The 21,528-nt window shown below is 44.8% G+C and overlaps 1 long non-coding RNA gene across 3 annotated transcripts in view; it reads left to right on the top strand.

Moving 5' to 3' along the window:
* LOC121481327 overlaps positions 1-21,528 on the top strand; it is a 117,054-nt gene that overhangs the window by 35,084 nt on the left and 60,442 nt on the right. For 2 of the 3 annotated variants that reach the window (XR_005985259.1, XR_005985258.1), the window contains exon 2: positions 6,760-6,852. This is a non-coding gene — a long non-coding RNA (uncharacterized LOC121481327). Of the gene's footprint in view, positions 1-6,759; positions 6,853-17,423; positions 17,567-21,528 lie in introns of those variants that run through there. The other variant, XR_005985257.1, reaches the window with a different exon arrangement.

Genomic DNA, 21,528 nt, shown 5'->3' with positions numbered 1-21,528 from the left:
GATGGATTCCTGTCTCACATTTAGGTCTTTCATCCATTTTGAGTTTATCTTTGTAGATAGTGTAAGAAAATATAGCAGCCTTTATTCTTAATAGCCAAAATATAGAAACGACCCAAATGTCCATCAAACTGGTAAAAAGATAATCAAATTGTGGCATACCCATACAATGGAAAACTACTCATCAATAAAAAGGAATGAACTATTGATATATTTGATGACATGGATGAATCTCAAATGTATTATGCTAAATGAAAGAAGACACAAAAGGCAGCATAATTTGTTATGCTATTTATATGAAGTTTTAGAAAAGAAAAACTGTAGGGACAGAAATCAGATCAGTGGTTGCTAGGGGCCATGAGTGGGAGGAGGGTATCAACTGAGAGGGGGCTTGAGCGAAGTGCTGTGGAAAGGGTGATGAAACATTCTGTGCCATGATTGTGGTTGTGATACATGAGTAGACACACTTGTCAAAACTCATTGAATTATACATATAAAATTGGTGAATTTTATGCTGTGTAAATTGTACCTGAAAAAGCTGACTAAAGAAACCCCCCAAAAACCAAATCCCGTAGCTACTGTCCATTGAGTATTCACTATGTGCCAGGCATTTTACAGAGATCATTTTGCTTCTTTTTACTGCTCCTTCAAAGTAGGATTACCCCCCAGATGGGGAAGCCTAAGTTCAGAGAGAAAATGACAGTTTTCAAATGAGAGGCAGGATTTGAACCCATGTCTGATGACTGTAGCACCTGGGCTGCTTCTGGATGGCTGCATTGACTCCCACACCCCTCAGTACTTTCTTGTTGCCTAATGAGTTCTAAAAGGTATCTCAGGGTCATGTCTGGCTCCTGGCCTTTCTACCAGGGACCTTCATTTTAAGAGGTATTGTTATTATGCATTCCTTTGTTGAATGTGGAACCCACCTTGGTTAGAACATGCCACTAAAAGTGACATTGGCAGCATGGTAGGCACAATAAATCATTAATATACACATTGTTTTATATAATTTTTAATTATAAAAAAGAGGCTTTTTGGGGAGCACACACAGTTTGAGGGAGTTGGGGGAGTGGGCCCAGTGGGATAGGTGGAGCTCCTGGTTAGGAAGTGTGGAAATCACAGCCCCAGTGGCCCATCACAATTTACCTGGGAGGCTGGAATTATTATTTTCTCCATTTTGCAGATTGAGAACCTGAGGCTCAGAGGCGTTGGGCAGCTTCCCTGACATTATGCAGCTTGTTAGTGGCAGAGACCAGACTTGAGCTCTGTTTTTGTGGTTCCCAATTTCATGCCTTTTCCCTTTCCCACAAGCAAAGAGAGGACCTAGAGCTCTGCTCTTGAAGAGTTTATAGGGATACAGCAACTGGCTCAAGGCCATAAAAGAACACTGAGAAACAGCTTATAATCATGTGGACTCCATAGGGTGGCTCAAAATAAAAGGAATTCAGATGAGAACTGTGCAAAGGAGGGCAGAAGTAGTCAGGAAAGACTTTCTGGAGGAGGTGATATTGGGTAGGTTAGCCATGGAGTTTGGGTACTGCTGGGGCAGGCAAAGGTAGAGGAGCTATTTTTGTGTCTCCACCCCCAGTGCCCTGGGAAGAACATATTCTGAACTATTGGAAGGAGACTTGAGCCATGGAGAGGATACTTGGGAGGCACAAGTCTTGGGCCTGGTTAAGACGGTTGGAAAAAGTCTCTGCTGTTTCCCCTCTGATTCTGTCCTGAGGACCTGTTTGCGAAGGGGAGGCATCAGGAAGGGCATCAGCCACAGACGAGCAGAGGGAAGTGCTCGTCTCTTGGTATCACCAGGATGGCTGGCAGATCTACCACTCGGTCAGGAGGTCAGGACAGGCATCAGCTTTTGTTGCCTCAGGGCTCCAGATGTGGCCTAGGAGCTGCTGAGTATTACTCAGCCACCCCCACCCCCATCTCTGACCCCCTCCCCACCTGGGACCAGGCTACTCTTCTGGGCACCCAGGAGGCCTGTTGGCTCCAGCAGCTGGTGCAGGATTAATAATTGAGGCTCTCTCCTGAGCTTTGCATCCATCAGGGACTGGTCCTCCTGCTGCCTGCTATTACCGTGCCTGGTCAATTAGTGGGGAAGAAATGAGGTCAGAGAGAGCAGGTGTAGGCTTGGCTTTGTTTCCGGGGAAGGGCTATGCTGGACTGGGGCTGGTGTGGGGTGGTGATGATGAAGAGACAATTCTCAGGGCTTTAGGCCATGGGCAGTAGAGAGGAGAATAGACCACAGCAAATACAGGGCTTTTAGCTCAGAGGGCTTGGCCTCACTGTTGCCAAGAGATAAAAACAGCATTTGGAAAACATTTGTGCTCCAGGCTGCACAGGGCACAGGGATGGGCCCATTAGCCACTTAATGTCCTGGATAATAACCCTCGGCTTCTGAGAATGTCAGCTGGAAACCCAGACTCTACCAACAGTGTGGAAACAGGCCAGCATCCTTGGCCTCATGTTCAAAGCCCTCTCCATTTAGCCAACCAATCCCACTCACTTCATCTATAACCTTCTCTCATGTGGCTCTATGCTCCAGCAACCTGCGCATGTCCTGAGCTCTCTTATTTCCTTTCTTTTGCTTAAAATGTTGCCCTCTTCTGCCCTACTCTGCTCCATCTCTGCCTGTCAAAATCCTCCTCATCCTTCATACACTATGTCATATATCAGCTTTTTCACGAAGCTTCTCTCACTGTCCCTACTTGCCTATCAGGCAAGTCATCTCTTGCCTCTCACCTACAGGATGCCAACAACATTTTTACCTTGTATTGAGGGAATCTGAACTTGCTCTGATTTTCCTGTTCAAGAGCACTGGAATCACAGAAGGTCATGATGTGTCCAATTCTGGACAGCTGGCCTTGACTGCACTTGTTCAGAGACCATGACTTATCCAACATGATTTTGGTGCACAGTAGGTCTGAAGAACTGTGTAGAACTGTGTTCAATCTGTATGTATACATATATACATATATTACTCTGAACACATGAACGTGCAACGTTTTTTTAGCCCATTAGTGCTTTTGTACTTGCTGCTCCTTTTGGCTTAAATACCCTTCCTTGCTTTTTTCTCTGGCAAGATCCAGCTCCAAGTCAGGTTAATCTGTGTTCTCTCTCTATCTGATACTCTTGTCTTTGATGTCACCATTCACATTGTTCTGTAAATAAAGTAGGTTTTTTTTTTTCTCCTCAAAAGACTGATACCTCAGTGAGCAGTAGACAGCGGCAGCATAGTCTTCAAATCTAGGATTGACTCTCAGGCTTCAGGCTTTGGTGTCGTAAAAATTCAAATAGGATTAAAGGTTATTATTATTAGTAGCTAATACATGGTTTATCTTCTCCAAAATCAGAACTGCTGCTGTATTGCACAACTCCAGGGCACACCAATGCCATTGTGGCTTAGGCATGTGGCTCCATCTGGGCTTGCACAGTGCACAGGTTTTACAACCATATCTGGCAGCCCGGCTTCAATCCTTCAACTGCAGTTCCATTCGCCAGAGGTAGCACTGTTACATTTCTTGTGTATCATTTCAGATGCTCTACACATTATCAAGCATTTTTGTATATATATCCTCTTTTACAGAAATTGGATTATGTCATACATAATCCAAGCATTTTGCTTTCTTAATATATCTTGAAAATAATTTCCTATCAGAACATCTGGATCTACTCCATTATTTTCAATGCCAGCATACTATTAATTATATGTGTATATGTGTATAACATAATTTAGTTATTCCCCTATTGATGAACACTTAGGTATTTCCAACTTATTTTATTTTTTAAATTAATTAGTTATTTTTTGTTTTGTTTTCCGATCTATTTCAATACTCTAAGCAATGTACCACAATGAACATCTTTATCGGTATGTCTTTGAACACTTTTGGGGAGTTGGTTGTGGGATAAATTCCCAGAAGTTGAATTGTGGAGTCAAACAGAAACACGTGTTTTAAATTTTGATGCACATGACCAATTTCTCTTCAAAGACTGAGCCAAGTCTTCTAAGATGAGTAGGAACTAGTAAGGTAAAGTCATAAGCATAATGAACAGCATAAGTAGAGGCATGAGGACTTAAGAAAACACAGCCTGCTTGAGGGAAATCAATCGTATTGCATGGCTGCATTGTAAAGCAAACATCATTGCTTGGTGAGAGGCTAACCTCTCTGAGGCAGTGGCCAAGTCACTCAGGGCTTTGGTGTAAATCTCAGAGGTTTGCACACGATGGCTTGCTGGACAAATCTGGCTTGCTTTCCTTCTTTCTTTCTTTCTTTCTTTCTTTCTTTCTTTCTTTCTTTCTTTCTTTCTTTCTTCTTTCTTTCTTTCTTTTAGATTTATTTATTTACCTTAGAGAATGAGCAGTCACAGAGACAAGGAGCATAAGCAGGAGGGGCAGAGGGAGAGAGAGAGAGAGAGAGAGAGAGAATCCTAAGAGAAATCCCAAGAGAATATAGGCTCTGCACTGAGTATGAAGTCCAATGTGGGTCTTGATCTCACGACCCTGAGATCACGACCTGAGCCAAAACCAAAAGTCAGATGCTTAACCAACTGTGCCACTCAAATGTCAATGACTGCCTATTTTTATAAATGGAATTGTATTGAAACATGCCACACCCATTTGCTTATCTTATTGTCAATGGCTGCTTTTGCTACAGTGGCACAGCTGAGTGTAGCGGGGTACATACAAACTGCAAAGCCTAAAATATTTATTACCTGGCCCTTTATAGAACCTATTTGCTCTTCTAAGCAGTAATACCAGCCTCAGAACAGTGGTAGTTATTGAAGAGTTTCAAGGATAGAGGTCAGGTTTGTATTTTGGAAAGATCACCATCACTGTGCAGAGAGAATGGGGGTGGAGGTGGTGGGGGGGAGTCTGAAGGAGCAGGAGGGAGGCTGGTGAGGACCCAGGTGAGAGATTAGGGCTCTGGTTAAGGCAGAGACATTTGGATGAAGAAAGGAAAGTGGATTTGATGGTGCTTGAAGAATAGCCAGGTGTCAGAGTGAGGAAAGTCCACTTGAGAAGTCAAGGATATTTGGGAAGATGCTGTGTTCTGGCGTTGACATGATAGGTGAATCAGGCACCCAAAGCCTCTGACTCCCTTCTGGCTGCTGGTGCCAGTGTTTAGAGTGTGGGTGTCCCTGGACCAGAGTTTCTGGTCTCTTTTAACTTGAAAGACCAATCTCTTCCAACTCTTAAGCTGGTATTGGCAAAAGGAGACCCTTATAAGGGATGTCTTATAAGACTTTGCTCAATTTTTATCTTCTCTTATGGCACTAATGCAGATTTGATTTTAATATAGCCCATATTCTTGATTTTCTGCCCATTTAGAAGTTCATCATCTAGATGACTCAAATGACCCATGAAGTGGTGAGGAACTTGAACTCATGGGATAGATCGGCTGCTATTTTGCTTTTACCCAGTTCTACAAAGATAATCTCCTGGTCACTTCTGTCTCTCTCTTTTTAAAAAGATTTTATTTATTTATTCATGAGAGGGACAAAGAGAGAGGCAGAGACACAGGCGGAGGGAGAAACAGGCTCCTCATGGGGAGCCTGAGGTGAGATCCGATCTCAGAACTCCAGGATCACACTCTGAGGCGAAGGCAGACACTCAACTGCTGAGCCACCCAGGCATCCCTCCTGGTCATTTCCAATAAGAGAATACTTTCCTCTGTCTTTGAGCTAATGGGGGTACTGTATTCAAATCAGAAGGGTTAAGTATAAAGAGCAGGTAAAGAGCTGGGAATAATGATTCACTAGAATTTAAAAGGATAATGATAAAGGATCCTATGGGTATGTTGGAATCAGCCTTCCCAGAAGTCAGTCTCAGAATCACTGTTGCCTGAGTCATAAGAATTATGTCCTAATGACAACACAGGGTAGAGCATGGTTGTCCAGGTAAAGGTAGAAAAGAACAAGTGTAGTTCAGAGAGGCCTGTAGTAGTAATTGCTCTGACTTTTAACACAGAGCAGTCTGGGACATTCTCTGGAAGTTTGAAGATTGACATGAACTATAGTGAAGTGAAGCAGAGAAGACTGAAAGAGGAAGGAAGGAGGGAATGCAGAGGACAGAGAGAATGAGGAGCAAGTGAGTAAGAAGAATGGAGATAGAGAAGAGGAAACCAAATGAGTTCCTGTGCGTGGGAGGTACAGGTGAGCTATTTATGGTGCCAGGAACTCCACACTCATGACTCATTTATTCCCTATAATAATTCTGGGGTGTTGGTAGTATCACCATCACTTTATGCATGAATAAGCTGAGGTTCACAGGGAACATGTGGCAGAAGTGGGGCTTTAACTCAGGACTGACTCCCAAACCTGTGCTCTTCCTTCTACCCTCTATAGAGCCAAGAGTGGGTAAGAGGCAGACTAGGGTAGAGGGACGAGAATTCAGGAAGGCAACGAGACTAGAGGAGTCTCACAAAATCCAGCGCTTGCCAAGCCCAGCCACTCATGCCTGAGCAACCGGCTGATTTTTCATAAAATAAAAGAAGTCCCTGAATTGAGAAATATGTGTGTCTCCTAGATTGGATTGTGCAGTGAACAGTAGCCAGAGCGAGCAGTAATCCATCACGGCCCGGTGTTGGCGGGAGCTGCCAGCCGGAGCCCTGGTGGAACTGTTGTGAAGGTGACCTTGGGGGAGAGCCAGGGTCCAACCTCCGGCTGCCTCCTGGGAGTCCAGGCATCGGGTGGAAAGGAATGGGGTGACAAGTTGCCTCCTCCTTGCTACTGAGCTATTTTCCTCTATTTTCTTTTCAGTGCTTTATGTGCTGCACCAATGCTGGTCTGGCAGCAGCTGGCCATGTCCCAGGAGCTGAGGATGGGGCTGACCCGGAGAGATGGACTGAGCCAGTAAGACCCCAAATCCTGAAGAAAGACTCAGTTTATCAGCCTTTGTGACCCCAGACCTAACGTCCTCCCTTGTTGGCTGAATTCCTTATGTGGAGCCGGTCAGCCTTAGATGGGCTCTGGAGGGCGTCCCTTCACCTGAGGAAGGCCCGTGGTTAAGGATTCTGGCTCTGAGTCAGTCCTCGCTTGGTTGCCTCTTGACTACCTGTGTGGTTTAGGCAAGCTATTAACCTCCTCGCCTCAGTTTCTTCATCTGTAAAATAGGGATATTTGGTGTACTTGGGAGAAAGAAGATAGTGCAGTTAAATGCCTGATGCGCAGTATTTTGACAAAATAGTAGTTATAATTATTTCTTTTATTTTTCAGGGTCACTCTGTCAGATGGGGGTTATTTATTCCATTTTACAGAGATCCATAGGTGTGCCCCTCTGTGCTTTTGTGGGTTTCAAAAGAGAACAAAAGACTTGTTTTCTGGAATCAATGTAAACATTGATATTGTATGTTCTGAAACATTGTTGAGCTTTCTGGTCTCCTGAATTCTTGGCTACCATAAACTGAGTGCTCATCATGTTCCAGGTACTGCATTAAGCTCTTTACAAACATTAGCATGTGTTAAAGTATCACTAGCTGCCATAACAAACAAATCCATGAAAGCATATGGGGTTAAATGCTATAGGAGTTATTTCATTCTTGGGTAAAGTCCAGGGTGGGTGTTCCTGATGGACAGGGAGCTTTCCCCCAACTGATGAGTCAGAGATCCAGGCTCCTTACATATTGTGGGTCTATCAGGTTCAGTGTGTGGCAGTAGAAGGGGGAATGAGCATGGAGGATGGAGGTTTTCATGCGCCAGGTCAGAAAGTGGCACATGTCACTTCTACTCACATTCCATTTGCTGGAGTATGGCTTCTCATAAGGGTGGGAGACTGAAAAGTGTATTCTAGCCATGTGCTCATGAAGAAGGAGACGTGGGGTCGGTAAAGAGCTAGGCAATCTCTGTCATATGTCATCATTCTATTTTATTCTTACAACAATTGAAAGAGAGAGAGAGAGAGAGAGAGAGAGAGAGAGAGAGAAAGTTGCTCATTCTATCTTAGCCAGCACCTTGCCATGAATTCCTGGCCCTTAAACCCTGATGATCTCAATTGATTACCTGGCCCCTTTTTTCCTTCTCCACCCGCCAAAGTTCTCGTGTTCTAATGATTTCCTACAGGGTGCCGGATACACTCAGTGCATCTTGTAAAGGGGTTTCTTTTGTTACAGTAGACGGTGACGGTTATCTATAATAACAGGCAACACTTACTGAATGTTGATGATGCGCCTGAAATTTTCCAAGCATTTTTCACAAAGTAACTCGTTTAATATTCACAGCCATTTATGAGGTGGGTCCTATCATAGTCCCATTTTACAGATGAAAAAACTGAACCAAAGAGAGGTTTAAGTAACTTGTCCAAAGTCACTCAATGGTGGAACCAGAACTGGAATACAGCCAGTCTGGCTCCAGAATCTGCTGTGGACGGCACTCGTATTGAACCGTATTGTGGGTCAGACTCAGACTTAATGCCATATATGTATTAGCTATAAACCTATGAGGAGGAGGTAATTGTCATTGTTCTTACTTTACATGTGAGGAGCCCCAGGCTCAGAGGGGTTAAGCAACCTGCCCGAGGCCACACAGTAGTAAGTGACAGGTCTGAATGAGATCAAAGTCTGAACTCTAAGAACGGTGAGATGGGTTCATAAGTGTATTTTCACTTCCCCTGGGAAGTAGAGGACTCATTTTAAAGGATGAGAGGGCAGAAGGTTAGTGTATCATTTCAGATGGTTTGTGTATATTCTAGAGAGGGAGAGCAAGCACTGAGGGGGTGGAAGTCCCTCCAGTTTGCTGACTGTGACCAGGAATCTCGAGTCCTTCTGAGTCCCATTTGAATTTTCATACTCAGGAGTCTGCATGACCTTGCAGAAAACTTGTGGATGTTAGCGTTTGAAATATCCATGTGTAAAGCCCAAGTCTGCCCTTGATCTTGAACAAGATTGAACCTCTCTTAAGTCTTATTTTCTTATTTCTAAAGTGGTGATATGACAGTCTGTCCACATTGTGTGTGTGTGTGTGTGTGTGTGTGTGTGTGTGTGTAGTTCCTTTACAGAGTTTGGCACCCAGTAGGTGCTTAATAAATGGTTGCTCTTGTGTGCCAGCTGAGGTGTTGGGTCGCTGGCTTGATACCACAGAGCTGAAGGTGGGTTGAGAGCAGAAGTGCCATCCTCAGGTGAAGTGCAGAATAGTCCTCCTCTAAAGTGGGGAAACTGAGGCTAAGAGGCAGGCGACTGACTTTCCCAGGGTCACACAGCTAATTAGTGTCAGCAGCAGGACTCCTGACCCAGAAATCTTTCCACAGGTCAGCCTCAAACAACAGCCTTTGGATTCCACACTTTGCTGCTCTTCTCTGATGGGTTGAATGATCATCCAGGGGCTCAAAAGAATTACTCTGACCTGTAGAGTCCTTTGTTGAAAGATAAATAGTGATTGAACCTCCTGCAGTGAGTTGGAGCTACTTCTCCCTTTCTTTTCAAGGCCTGAAGGCTTATGGTGGGTGACTCCGATAAGTAACAATGGCCTGGGAGCTGTACTGTGGGGACCCACCAATAATTTTCTCATTTGTTGGCTAAACACATGAAGATGAAACTTCTTACTTATTATGTTCCCCTTGCTCTCAAATGCCTTCGAGGTTAAAGTTTTCCTCATTCCAGAAGCTGAACCATTCCTGTTGGCCAACTCTGGCCTAATGTGGCTGATGTTCTTCTGAGACGGTGCTTTCCACTCACCCTCCAGCTCTCATACCACCAGCCACTCACCTCCGTGACCTGCCCTCATCCTCCCTGACCTGGAGCCTGCCACAGCCTCTACTTGGCCTCCATGCCTCTTTAGCTCAGTATCCACACTAAAACCAGAATTGTCTTTCTTGCCATGTCACTCACCTGTCTAAGAAACACTTTTGGCTTTCCTCTGCTCACTGAATAAAACATCAGGCTTGTTGGTAGGGGGCATGATTCTTACCCTTTGAGGTTGAAGCCCTGCCTGTTCCTTCCACATTGTTTCCCACACTCCCTGCTGGCCCCAGTCCTTCAACATGCTCCACACATTCCCAGGTCCACGCCTTTGCCCTGATTGCTCTCATTGGCTGCAGTACTGATTCCCATTCAGCTGCCTGACCCAAACTCCAAAGACTAACCAGAACACTTTCCCTTCCCTAAACAGCCCAGGCCCTCCTTCATGGGACTCCCATCATCCTTTGCATGTGGTCCTTTTACAGCTCTTGTCTCATTGGGTGGTAACTGATGTTGACCTCTCTGCTTGATCCCTTAGTTCCCCACTGGCCACTGAACTGGAAGACAAGGCATTGGGTCTTCTTCATTGGTGTGTCTAGGTATAATGGCTGAACTACAATAGAGCCCAGATTGATTGCCAAAATATTGAAATATTTTTATATTGTTTGACAATAGCTGTCTTGGCCTTTTCCCCAGGACCCTTAGACTTCCAATGGTCCAGTGAGTGAATAGTTAATACTGGGCATAGCAGAAGGCTCCAGATTGTCAAGCTAGTTGTTATATTTCTAATTTTACCATGAAAAGCCTTTCATAGGGAATGGGCCCCACTTCATCCTTTTCCACTACACAAACACCCCAGATACTTCACAGGTCTTGACTTCATGAAGAGTTGTGAGCAGTGGCTTTGGAGGCCATGCTCTCTGGAAATAACAAACGCCTTCCCTTCAAGATGACCGGGTCTAAGTACATGGGAAAGTGTGACCCTTCTTTGGGGCGGGGGCAGACATTAACAGCTTGAGATTTGAGGGCACAGGCTAGAAGGTGGGGAGGGTTTGATAGTTCCACTCAGTTATGGAATCCATACTGCATGCCTGGCATCAAGTGAGACACTGGGACTCCAGAGCTGTGCATCAGCGTGGACTTGCCTTTTGGAGTTCATAGCCTTGGTGGGGAGACAGATATGTAAACAAATAATGGCATGAGGCCATGATAGAGGCGAAGGTTGTGATGAGACCTCGCGGGGCCCAGAGTTAGGGAGGGCTTCTTGGGGAATGGAGAAGGTCATCTGGAGCTGAGCTCTGAAGACTGCACGGAGGAGCCCTGCCCTCGCCCTAGGGTCACCCCTTCCTGGTCACTACCCTCCTGGAGCAACAATGCCCAGTCATTCCTCTGTCTCCACCATTGCTGGTCTTCTCCTGCCAAACAACAGTGTGACAACAACAATAACCAGCACTTAAATATTGCTTACCATGTTTTAAGTGCTTTATATATATAACAACCCATCTCCCTCTCTCTAGCTGCAATGAATATTCCTATTTTATAGATGGGGAAACTGAAGCAAAGAATACTTTTGTACCTTGTGCAAGGTTTTGGAGGTAAGATGTAGCAGAGCAGCCAGGCAGCCTAGCTCAAAGGTTTCTGTTAGAGCCTAGAGGTATGTTAGCTACCATAGCACTCTGCCTCCAGCCATCTATAAGTATCAGGGCTGGGGCCCTCACCTCTGTGGTGAAAACCTGGCGTGATACCTCAGGCATCTAGAAGGTCTTTTCTGGAGTGTGTCATGTGGTTGGTAGTCCCCACATCTCAGGCACCTTTTGACACAAACTCCTTGGGATCCCAGTTAGTACAAGTGTATGTTGGGGGTTGTGGTGAGGCCCTAGCCATGAGCAATCAAACCCCCCTGCCCCTGAAGCCAGTATAATCTCATAGCCTACGGGAGCTCCAGGAACCTGGGTCTGACAGAGGATCCCGGAAACTCTAAGAGTCACTATTCCCTAAACTGGCCTCATCCTTTCTTGTATTCATGTCCTCATAATGCTCCTTCCTTTTCCCTCAGAGGAGGCTGCATGAAGAAGATGATATTTAAGTTGAATTGTAAAGGGTGAGGAGGAGTTTTTCATGCAGAGGAGAGGAGCAGAGACATTTCAGGTAGAAGGAGCTGCCCAAGCACAGGCATGGAAGTGTGAAACAGCATGATGTATGTGGAGAATGAGGAGAGGCAGGGTCAGTGATGAAGCTGGGAAGGTAAATACGGGTTACTGCTTTGGTCTTCATCACCGTGCAATGGAGAGTCACTGAAGAATGTGGAACAGTGAAGTTGCATGGGCATATTAGTGTTTTAAGCATACCATAGAGCATGGTTTCCTAGGGAGGGACTTGCGGTGGGACCCGGAAGGAGGCTGAAGCCATAGTCCTTGTATGATAAAGGCCTAAATTAAGGTGGTGAAAGAGAAAGGGGTAGCCAAGAAATGCTTCTGAGGACTTGGTACCTTTGATTGTGGAGTGAAGGGAAGGGGGAGTTGAGGTTGATGCTCAGGATCCTAGTTTGGGTGACTGGGGGATGGTGCCAGGAGGAGAGGTGCATTTGAGTAGAAGGTAGTGAGATCTTCTTTGAACTCTGACTTAGGTGGGCCCAGGTATAGATGTGCTCCAGATTGCCTCCTATACAGGTGAGCTCAGGAGTGGGCTTTGGTCTAGAGATAAAGATCGAAGAGTCCTCAGAGGAAGGAAGAACCTGAAGCCATGGGTGGGGGTAAAATTGCCTATGGAGAATGTGGCAATGACACCAGGAAGGAGAGCCAGAGACAGGACCGTGAGGGAGACCAGCAGTGCAGGGGCAGGCTGCACAGGTGCTATCTTCAAATTATAAGGTGTAATTCAGTCATTTGACAGACTGATCACCTCCTACCTGCCAGTCCTCTTCTGCATACTATCAATGCAGCAGGGAACAAGACAGAAAACCCCTGCCTGTGTAGGTACATTCTAGTGGAGAGAGGTGGACATAAACAAAAGTAAAATATGTAGCAAGACAGGTAGTGTGGTAAATGTTCTGGAGACTAATTAAACGAAGGGAATAGGGAGAGTCGAAGTGGGGGGCTGCAACTATAAATGTGGAGGGCCTCACTAAAAAGGTTATTTTTGAACAAACATTTGAAGGAAATGAGTGAGGTGGATATCTGGGGGAAGACAGTTCTAGGAAGAAGAAACAGCAGTATAAATAAAGGCCCTGAGGCAGGATGTGCATGGCATGTGGGAGGAATAGCTGAGAGGCCATGTGGCTGTCACCAAAATGTGTAAGTATTATTATCATATAACTATTATGTAGTTTTTTGTATCTACCACTGCTCTGTACTGTAATGATTTTTAGAGAGGTGATCTTGGGCAAATCCCTTAGCCTCTCAGGACCTCAGTTTCCTTACCAGTAAAATGAGGATAATAATAGCATTACCAATAATAGTCGTTGGTAAAGTGCTTTGCACAGCACCTGGCACAGAGTATTTGCTGCTACCACTAGTTGATTGATGATTATTCTTATAAACATCTCTCCCTCTCTCTGGACTGTAAGCCCTTTGAGGACAAGGGCTGTGTGTAGTTCTTCCCTGCAGCCCAGGACCAGCCCAGGGCAAGGCTTCATAGTGTAGGCTCTATAAAGGAAGTTTTTGGAAAGAACAAGTGAAAAAGCAAAAGGTAGGGCATGGAAGGAGCCAGGTCCCTGGTGGCCCCCCACCCCAGTTCCACATGCCCCACAGTATGGGCCAGGATGTGGACGGCTGGGGCTTGAAGCAAGCCCACACTCAACTGGCACATGTGGAGCCTCCGGGCCTGACAATCTATTTGTTATTAGGGTAATAAATAAACAAGTTGCTTGTCTGCACGGGGACTGGCACGAGCGCCTTAGAAGATAAATGCTGCCTCTGAAATAGACAAATATTTACCATCCTCCAGAAGAAGTTGTCAGCCCTGCTAAAGGCCTCCAGGGCTTGGAACTAAAGTGAACACTGAGATTTTTTTACCCTAATGGAGATGTATAGTGTACTTCTTCATAACAAAGAATGTGAAACTGCCTGTCCTTGAGCACCTACTATGTGTTGGGCTTGCCATCATGCTCATCACAATCCTTTAGGGTAGGGATTGTGATCATTATGTTTCAGATGAGCAAACTGAGGCTTGAATGAGTGAAGTGACTTGCTAAAGGCTGCACAGCTGGTGGTGGAGGAGCTGGGTTTTAACCTGAGCCCTAGCCCAGGCTCTGAGTTGGAGTTTTCTGTAGCCAGATTGTGCAGATAGAGTGAATGGGGCACCTACATGCCACAATGTCAAGATTCAATCCTGGTTCTGTCAATTATTAGCTACCCGACCGTGGGTAAGTTATAGCTCTTAGCGCTTCTGTTTTCTCATCTGTAAAATGTACATACTAATAGCTTACCTTATCGGGTTGTTGGCTGGTTGAAGAAAATGTGTATAAAGTACTTAGACTGTGCCTAACACATAGCAAAATATTAGCAATTATTATTTGATTATTATAAACATTAGTATTATTATCATTATTCAGCTGTTTGTCAATCATTCATTTAGCAAAATTGATAAGTGTCTGAAGCAGATGCTGTCAGGGGCCACACACATGCCCCCAGCACTTACTATTTCTGAGCACAAGGGGCACGCCAGAAAAATGAGGGTGTTAACATACAGAGCAGCTCTCAGACAGTAAGTAATGGCAGCTGGTGGATAAATACCCCAGGTCCCTTACCCCTCAGGTGGCATATTCTGAGACAGAAGTTCTACATTGGCTCCTGCAATCATGTTCTACTTACTCATGGAGATAACTTGCTTAAAAATGCATCCTTAAGATATAAGCATAGTGATTTGGAGGAGCACCTGCACCCCAATGTTCATAGCAGCAGTGTCCACAATAGCCACAATATGGAAGGAATCTAGATGTCTATCGACAGATGAATAGATTAGAAGGTGTGTATTTATATACAATGGAATATTAGCCATCAAAAGAATGAAATCTTGCCATTTGCAAGGACATGGGTGAAACTAGAGGGTTTATGCTAAATGAAATAAATCAGTCAGAGAAAGACAAATACCATATGCATTCACTCATATGTGGAATTTTTAAAAAGATTTTATTTATTTATGATAGACAGAGAGAGAGAGAGAGAGAGAGAGAGAGGCAGAGACACAGGCAGAGGGAAAAGCAGGCTCCACGCAGGAGCCCGACGTGGGACTTGATCCCGGGACTCCAGGATCGCACCCTGGGCCAAAGGCAGGCACCAAACCGCTAAGCCACCCAGGGATCCCCTCATATGTGGAATTTAAGAAACAAAACAGATAAACATCAGGGAAGGGAAGGAAAAATAGAATAAGATGAAAATTGAGAGGGAGGCAAATCATAAGAGGCATTGAGCTCTAGAAAAAAAATGGAGGGTTGCTGGAGGAGAGGCAGGTAGGAGGAAGGGGTATTTGGTTGATGGGCATTAAGGAGGCACTTGATGTAATGAGCACTGGGTGTTATATGCAACTGATGAATCACTAAAGTTTACCTCTGAAACTAGTAAAAAAAATACACCCTTTATTGGTACCTTCTCTTCCCTATCTCACTTCCCAATATCCCTTCTAGTGTTTCCTGAAACCATTTTCCAAATATACTACTTGCACTTGAATCCTTGTTTTAGAATCTGCTTCTGGGGAAACCTGAATTGAGACAGTTTCTAATGTGTATCAAATCTTATGTTTGGGGGATCCCTGGGTGGCTCAGCGGTTTGGCGCCTGCCTTTGGCCCAGGGCGCGATCCTGGAGACCCGGGATCGAATCCCATGTCAGGCTCCCGGTGCATGGAGCCTGCTTCTCCCTCTGCCTGTGTCTCTGCCTCTCTCTCTCTCTCTGTGTGACTATCATAAATAAATAAAAACTAAAAAAAAAAAAAAAATTAAAAAAAAAAATCTTATCTTATGTTTGGGGCTGGTTAGGCAGGTGATGTCGAATTGGGGGAATGGGAAGAGATTTTCTGTCAGAGGGAACAGCTTCTACAAAGGCACAGGGGTATGAACTGTTTGGTGAAGAGTGAGGAGAGGAGTATGGCTGGGGCAGAGGGCTTACCACCTTACAATTTGACTTTCACTTTGGCCAGGATATGGACAGGGTTAGATCCCTCAGATGGCCATAAAGAACACTGTGCCCAGACAATAGTCTCAATTCAATATTTGAGGACCTCTCTGCAAAGGGTGTGCTGTCATTTTTTATGTAAGTTTCCAACGGTATTTGATCAGCTTAAGATTGCTTCTAAATAGTTTAATTTCTTTAGAAAAACACATTAATTGCTGATGGACCCTATTAGGGAAGGTTCAACCTAGAGGCTATGAAGGTGGTTTTGGACATTCTTTGAACATTCTCTGGTGTAGGTAAGAGATGCAGTTCAGTCCTAGAAATGACCTCTGCTCCCCTCAAAGGGCAAAGTTAGAGTCTGACCTCATTTCCCTGAACCCCCGAACAAGGCTTTCTGTCTCTCATGTTCCTCTTCCAGGAAGCACCTCTTCTACACATACACCCCTACACTTCTCACGTCACTGCAGTTCTTTTTGGATGTGCCTCTCTGTTATCCAGTTCAGCGAGCAGCTCCTGAGTTTATACTTGAGCAGGCCTCTTTGCCCAGGCCCTGGGGACTGAAGGATGCCTCCGATGTGGGCCTTCACAGAACCTCTCACTCTGGAAGAGGAGGAGTTAGACATATAAACTGGCAGTAAGAAAGATGTCACAATAGAATGGCAGAGAAAAGGATTAATCCAAACTAGGGAACAGAACATGGAAAGCATCTTAGAGCCAGTGAAGTCTAAGCAGGGTTTTGAAGGATGTAGAAGAGTTTGGTACTGCTCTCCCATGATTAGGTGTGTGCCTTCCTAAGAGGTTGAGCATCAGACTCTGCCAAACTTTCAGCTTTTTCTCCTAACTCAGATCCCTCCAAAGCTAGATACATTCAGGCTCTACCCTCATCCTCAGTCACAGCTTGAGGATGGAGCAGGAAGTAGCTGAGAGCCTGGGACCAACACTGCACCCCCATTCCCACTTGGTTTTTGAATTCCTGAGCTGGAGCTCCCCTCCCAACCATGTGAACCCTGGAACTGCTTTAGTTTCCCCCAGTGAGACCTTTGTATCTCATTGTCTGATTTATTTTATCCTCACAATATTGGATGGGCCCCAGAGGTGGAGCAAAAGTCTCAGGATCACATTGCTAGGCAATGTTTGACCTGGAACTGGCTGAGCCCATGGTGCCATTGTAATAAATCAGTTTGTTAAAGCCTGAGACATACTGGAACATTCTGACAGAACATTCCAAAGTTTTGTAATTTCCCCCGAATCAACCAGGCTCCAATTTCATCTTCTTTCTACTAACAAACTCGTAATTTGTGATAATTTAGAACTTGTGAGTGGCCTGAAATTCATCTTTACCTTTGCCCTGAAAAGTCTTAGTAGAGGTACATATTTTTGAAGAAAAAATTTGCCATGTGGATGTTTAATTGGCACTAAATGTGCCAACGTGATGTGCCCATGGCAAAGACTTATATTCATTCATAGGAGTTAGCTATTCTAAACCTGGCTTTGATAAGTAGAATATGCCACTTGTAGAGATGTGGTGAAGAATGTATTTCCTAGCTTTAATCCTATAATTCACACTTGTCTTTGTCAGAGACTCTAAGTCCCTGCCCTACAGCCAGTCATGCTAATTCTGATTATTTATTTTTTCATTTTCAGGACAGTCCCCTGCCCCTGCCAACTGCTGTGCCATTACTTGTGTTGAAGATGAAGGCAAAGTGGTAAAGGCAAAGGGTCCTGGAGTTCAATCATAGATCCCACACTGACTCTGTGTGTACTTGGATAAATTCTTTCACTTCTTGAATGACATTCAAGTCTCTATTTACTTTGGCCCAACTTCGTTTTACAGCTTCAGCTCCCACTGATATTCCATATATTCCTTAAACCCCCAGTCAAACATGCTTACTTCCCATTCCAAGAACATGCTCCGCCCTCTCCTGCTTCCTCTGTTACTAGAAATGTTCTTTACTTGCCCTTAAAAACCCCCACATCTTTCAAGAGTCAGATGAGAGGCTATTATCTCCATAAGACTTTCTTCCCAGTTGACTGTGAGCCTCCTCTATCATCTCTTTGGGAGCTTTTAATCACATTCTACCTGGCGTTACAATTTTTATAGACATGTCTTTTTCCTATTACTAGATTATAAGCTCCATGAAGGCAAAGCTGATGTCTTGTCTGTCCTCACAAATCCACACTGTAGACTCGGGGTATACAGATATAAGTGGAGAAGCTGGAATTCATAGCTGGGGCTTCTGATGGCAAAGCCCTTGTTTCTGTATCTTTATGGAATGGATGAAAGAACTTCAATTTCCTTGGCTTTCAAGTTCAGATATTATTTTGTGCTTTGTGTTACCTTTAAAGATGAATAATAAACTGAAGTTCTGTCATTCTCAGGAGATTATGGGATGGCTCTGATTTTCTTGGATGAACAGGCTAGAAATTCAGCAGGAGCTCAGTTGCAGATCTATGTCAGGGATTTCACCAAGGAGCTCAAGTCTGGATTTGGGGACCATCCAGACCTGAGACTAACCATCCCTTATTCCTGTGCTCTTGAGCTGGTGGGGCTCTGAGGCTGTGTGGGGATCTGAGCTGGTTCCCAAGTCAGCCTTCTTATACCTCAATACTCACTCTTCCAATATTTTCACCATTCAGTGTTTATTCAAGAAACATTGGTTTATTCAAGATAATGAATAATAAGTAGAAATGTATCATGTACTGAACTAGGTTCTGAAAACACAAAGATTAACCAGACACTATCTTTACCCTTGAGGGGGAGAGGCAGACATGTGAACAGACAATGACAACTTATGTTACCATATCTTTTGATAGAGGAAAGCCCAGGGGTCATGGTGGCCTAGAACAGAGGGCCCAGGGGATCTGAGAGATCACACTTTCTGCCCCTTGCTTTTTCTGGACTGTGGAGTACATTGACTCAATGTGAGATCTTAGATCATGTTTATTCTCTGGTCTTCGTTTTCATTCTGTACACAGCAAAGCATCTGGGCTCAATGGTCCCCCAGATCTTATCCCATAATACTTACCTCTTGGTGACTCTGTACTCATGCTGCTGGGCACCATGCCAGTCATCATCATGCCCTCCATGCTTCTCAAGAGGGTAGAGGCCTCCTCAGAACCCCAGACTGCGTCAAGCAGACACTCTGGCATTGAGGGGTTGACTCAGGGACTTACAGAGAAATCCCAGGCCATCTGTTGGTGTTTAGGTCAGGGCTGGAATGGTCAGATCTGCTCTGGGCACATTGCCTGCCCTCCTGCTATTTCATGGGGGGGAGGCTGCTCCCCATAAATATCATATCAGGACCTGGGAGTGCCATGTTGAAAAAAAAATAGATGCAATTCCTAACCTCATGGAGTTTACAGTCTAGTTGGGGAGTGAACATTAATAAAAAAGTCAACAAATGAATGTATAATTACATAGTAAGATAAGTGCTTGAAAGCAAGACACATGGTCCTAGGAGAGCAGGTATAGTAAGAACTGGGAGATGTTAATGGGTTTAGCAGCATGCGGTCATTATTGAGAGATGTTTTGTCAGAGTTATGGGTGAGGAAGACACAGGAGTGGGCTGAGGAGCAAATTGGAAGTAAGGGAGTGGAGATGGTCAGTGTAGGTAACTCTCAGTCAGTGAGCACTGAATGAGCTAGAAGGAAGCTCAGAGGTCTTTCATGGATGGTATTTTAAGAAAGATTACAAATAAATTCACAGACACCATCTTTGTAGTCCTTAGAACAATCTCCTGATATGGGAAGGTCAAATTCCCATTGGACAGATGAGAAAAATGGAGATCCAGAAAGGTTTTGTGCCTCGAGCTGAGTATTCACAGCATAGATAGAACTGGAACTCAACTCCCTAGAATCCTTGCCCTCCTTCTGCTCTGCAAACACTGTCTGTTTAGAAGTTATCTGAATGAATGCGTATTATTTTCACCACACTCGAGGTTTCTTTATTACTTCTTTTTTCTCTCCTCGGTGCTTAAGGATTCAGGACCATGGCCAGCATCCAAACAGCCTACAGACCCTGAAATAAGCTTAAGAGTCTTAGCCAAAGAGATCAGCACTGCCTTTGTAAGTTGATTTTGTCAATAAACATCAGCCAAAACATCTACTAAGTATCAGGTGCTGTGAGAGGTGACAGAGACGCAGAACTGGAAAACTGCCCTTAGGGAACCTACCATCTGGGATGGAGAAGACATGGACACAGATAATCACAATAGAGTGTGAGATGTGTGCAGAGGTTGTGGGTCAAAGAAGGCTTTCTGGAGGAGACCCAGCATGAACTGAATCTTGGAGAGAGCAGAAAGGTCCCTTTGGTGCAATGTGAGAATAAAGGAAGGAATGAGAGAGAGGGGTAGGGGCTGACTCAGGAGACTGAGTAAGAAGAAAGAGACTCCCCAAGCTCTTCTAAAAGGCATAGCCAGGTTTTCATCTTACTTGCAAGAGTAGATGGAAATACTCTGAGTTTTGCATGTTTCCTTTTGGCACTGAAAGGTTTATCGCCTCACCAGCTGAGGCTGACACCGTGATAACTGTGTTGCTGGTGCACAGGGGGGAATTGAAATTTGGGGGTAGAGAAAAGAAGGAGAATTTGATTTGCTGAATAGTCCCTATGCATCAGCACCATGCTAGGTGCTTTTTTACATATTCTCCTTTAATTCTCCTAATAACTTGCAAGGTAATGAGGTCCTCAGGCTTCATAAAGAGAAATTTTATGAAAGAGGATCAGAGATGCCAATTAACTGTGCCCCCATGGTGACACACCAAATAAAATGGAGAGCTAGGATTTGAATTCAGATCTGCACAGCCCCTAACTCCTCACATTCCCTCCTCCTGCACGTGCTATTTTGGTGGAGACCCAGCAGACAGAGTAGCAGAATAATGGCTCCTGGGTACCCACTCCTGCAGCCTCCTGTTCACACACAAAGAAGTAATCACATCAAGTGTTGTTTTCTCAGCTCCTAAATCCAGGAGCTTTGGAAGGCCACAAATGGACCCAGGATCTGTGATGTGGCCCCTCCTGGGCTGAGTGGGTTTTGCTTGTTCCTTACCATTCCACTGTACACTGTCTTGCAGAAAAGAGTGCTTCTGTGTCCAGGAATGAATGAGAAATTGAAGGGTTTCATATTGGGGCCAATTACCTGCCTTGACACCCCTGAGGTGCCCTTGGCCCCCAAGTTTTGGAAGCTGCACCATTCTCTCTGGGCCTTTTGCCGCGGCTGTGATGGTGTCTGCCGCAGAGCCTGGGGAAGCTTTATGGAGATGGTCACACTCCAGTGCCCAGCCTACTTGTTGGAACTTTCCAGAAATATTGCACTGCAGACATTTTCCACGCCGTTATGCTAATGGAATCAGGAAAAATCAATTGTCCTTAAGGAACAGGGGAATGAGACGTGCTGTAAATGCCACGGGATGAGTGATTGGTTGATTGCTTGCTGGCGATCGGAGCGCGTCTCATCCCTACATTATTCTGATGAATTTTTATGGCGTGCCTCCTCTCTTGCTTGCTCCCTCCCCCCCACCCCACCCCCCTAGCTGGGGAAGAAGGTTTATGGCTTGCAGCTTCTCAGTTGATTGAATGCAGCTGGCATTGTTGCAGCAGAGGACAAATAGGTACATTTGCTTTACAGGCTGAGAAAAGTGGGTTTGGAGAAATTGCACTGCCACGTCCCTCTGCAACAAAGGCGCCCTTAAAAATGCAGATATTTTTTATGAAATGACTTTACTCTCCTTCTTGGCTGTCCGTAATCTTCCT

The sequence above is a fragment of the Vulpes lagopus genome, chromosome 23, assembly GCF_018345385.1.
Source record: "Vulpes lagopus strain Blue_001 chromosome 23, ASM1834538v1, whole genome shotgun sequence".
In the NCBI taxonomy this organism is placed as follows: domain Eukaryota; kingdom Metazoa; phylum Chordata; class Mammalia; order Carnivora; family Canidae; genus Vulpes; species Vulpes lagopus.
The sequence above is the reverse complement of the archived record's forward strand: the minus strand, read 5'-3'. Positions and strand labels throughout refer to the sequence as shown.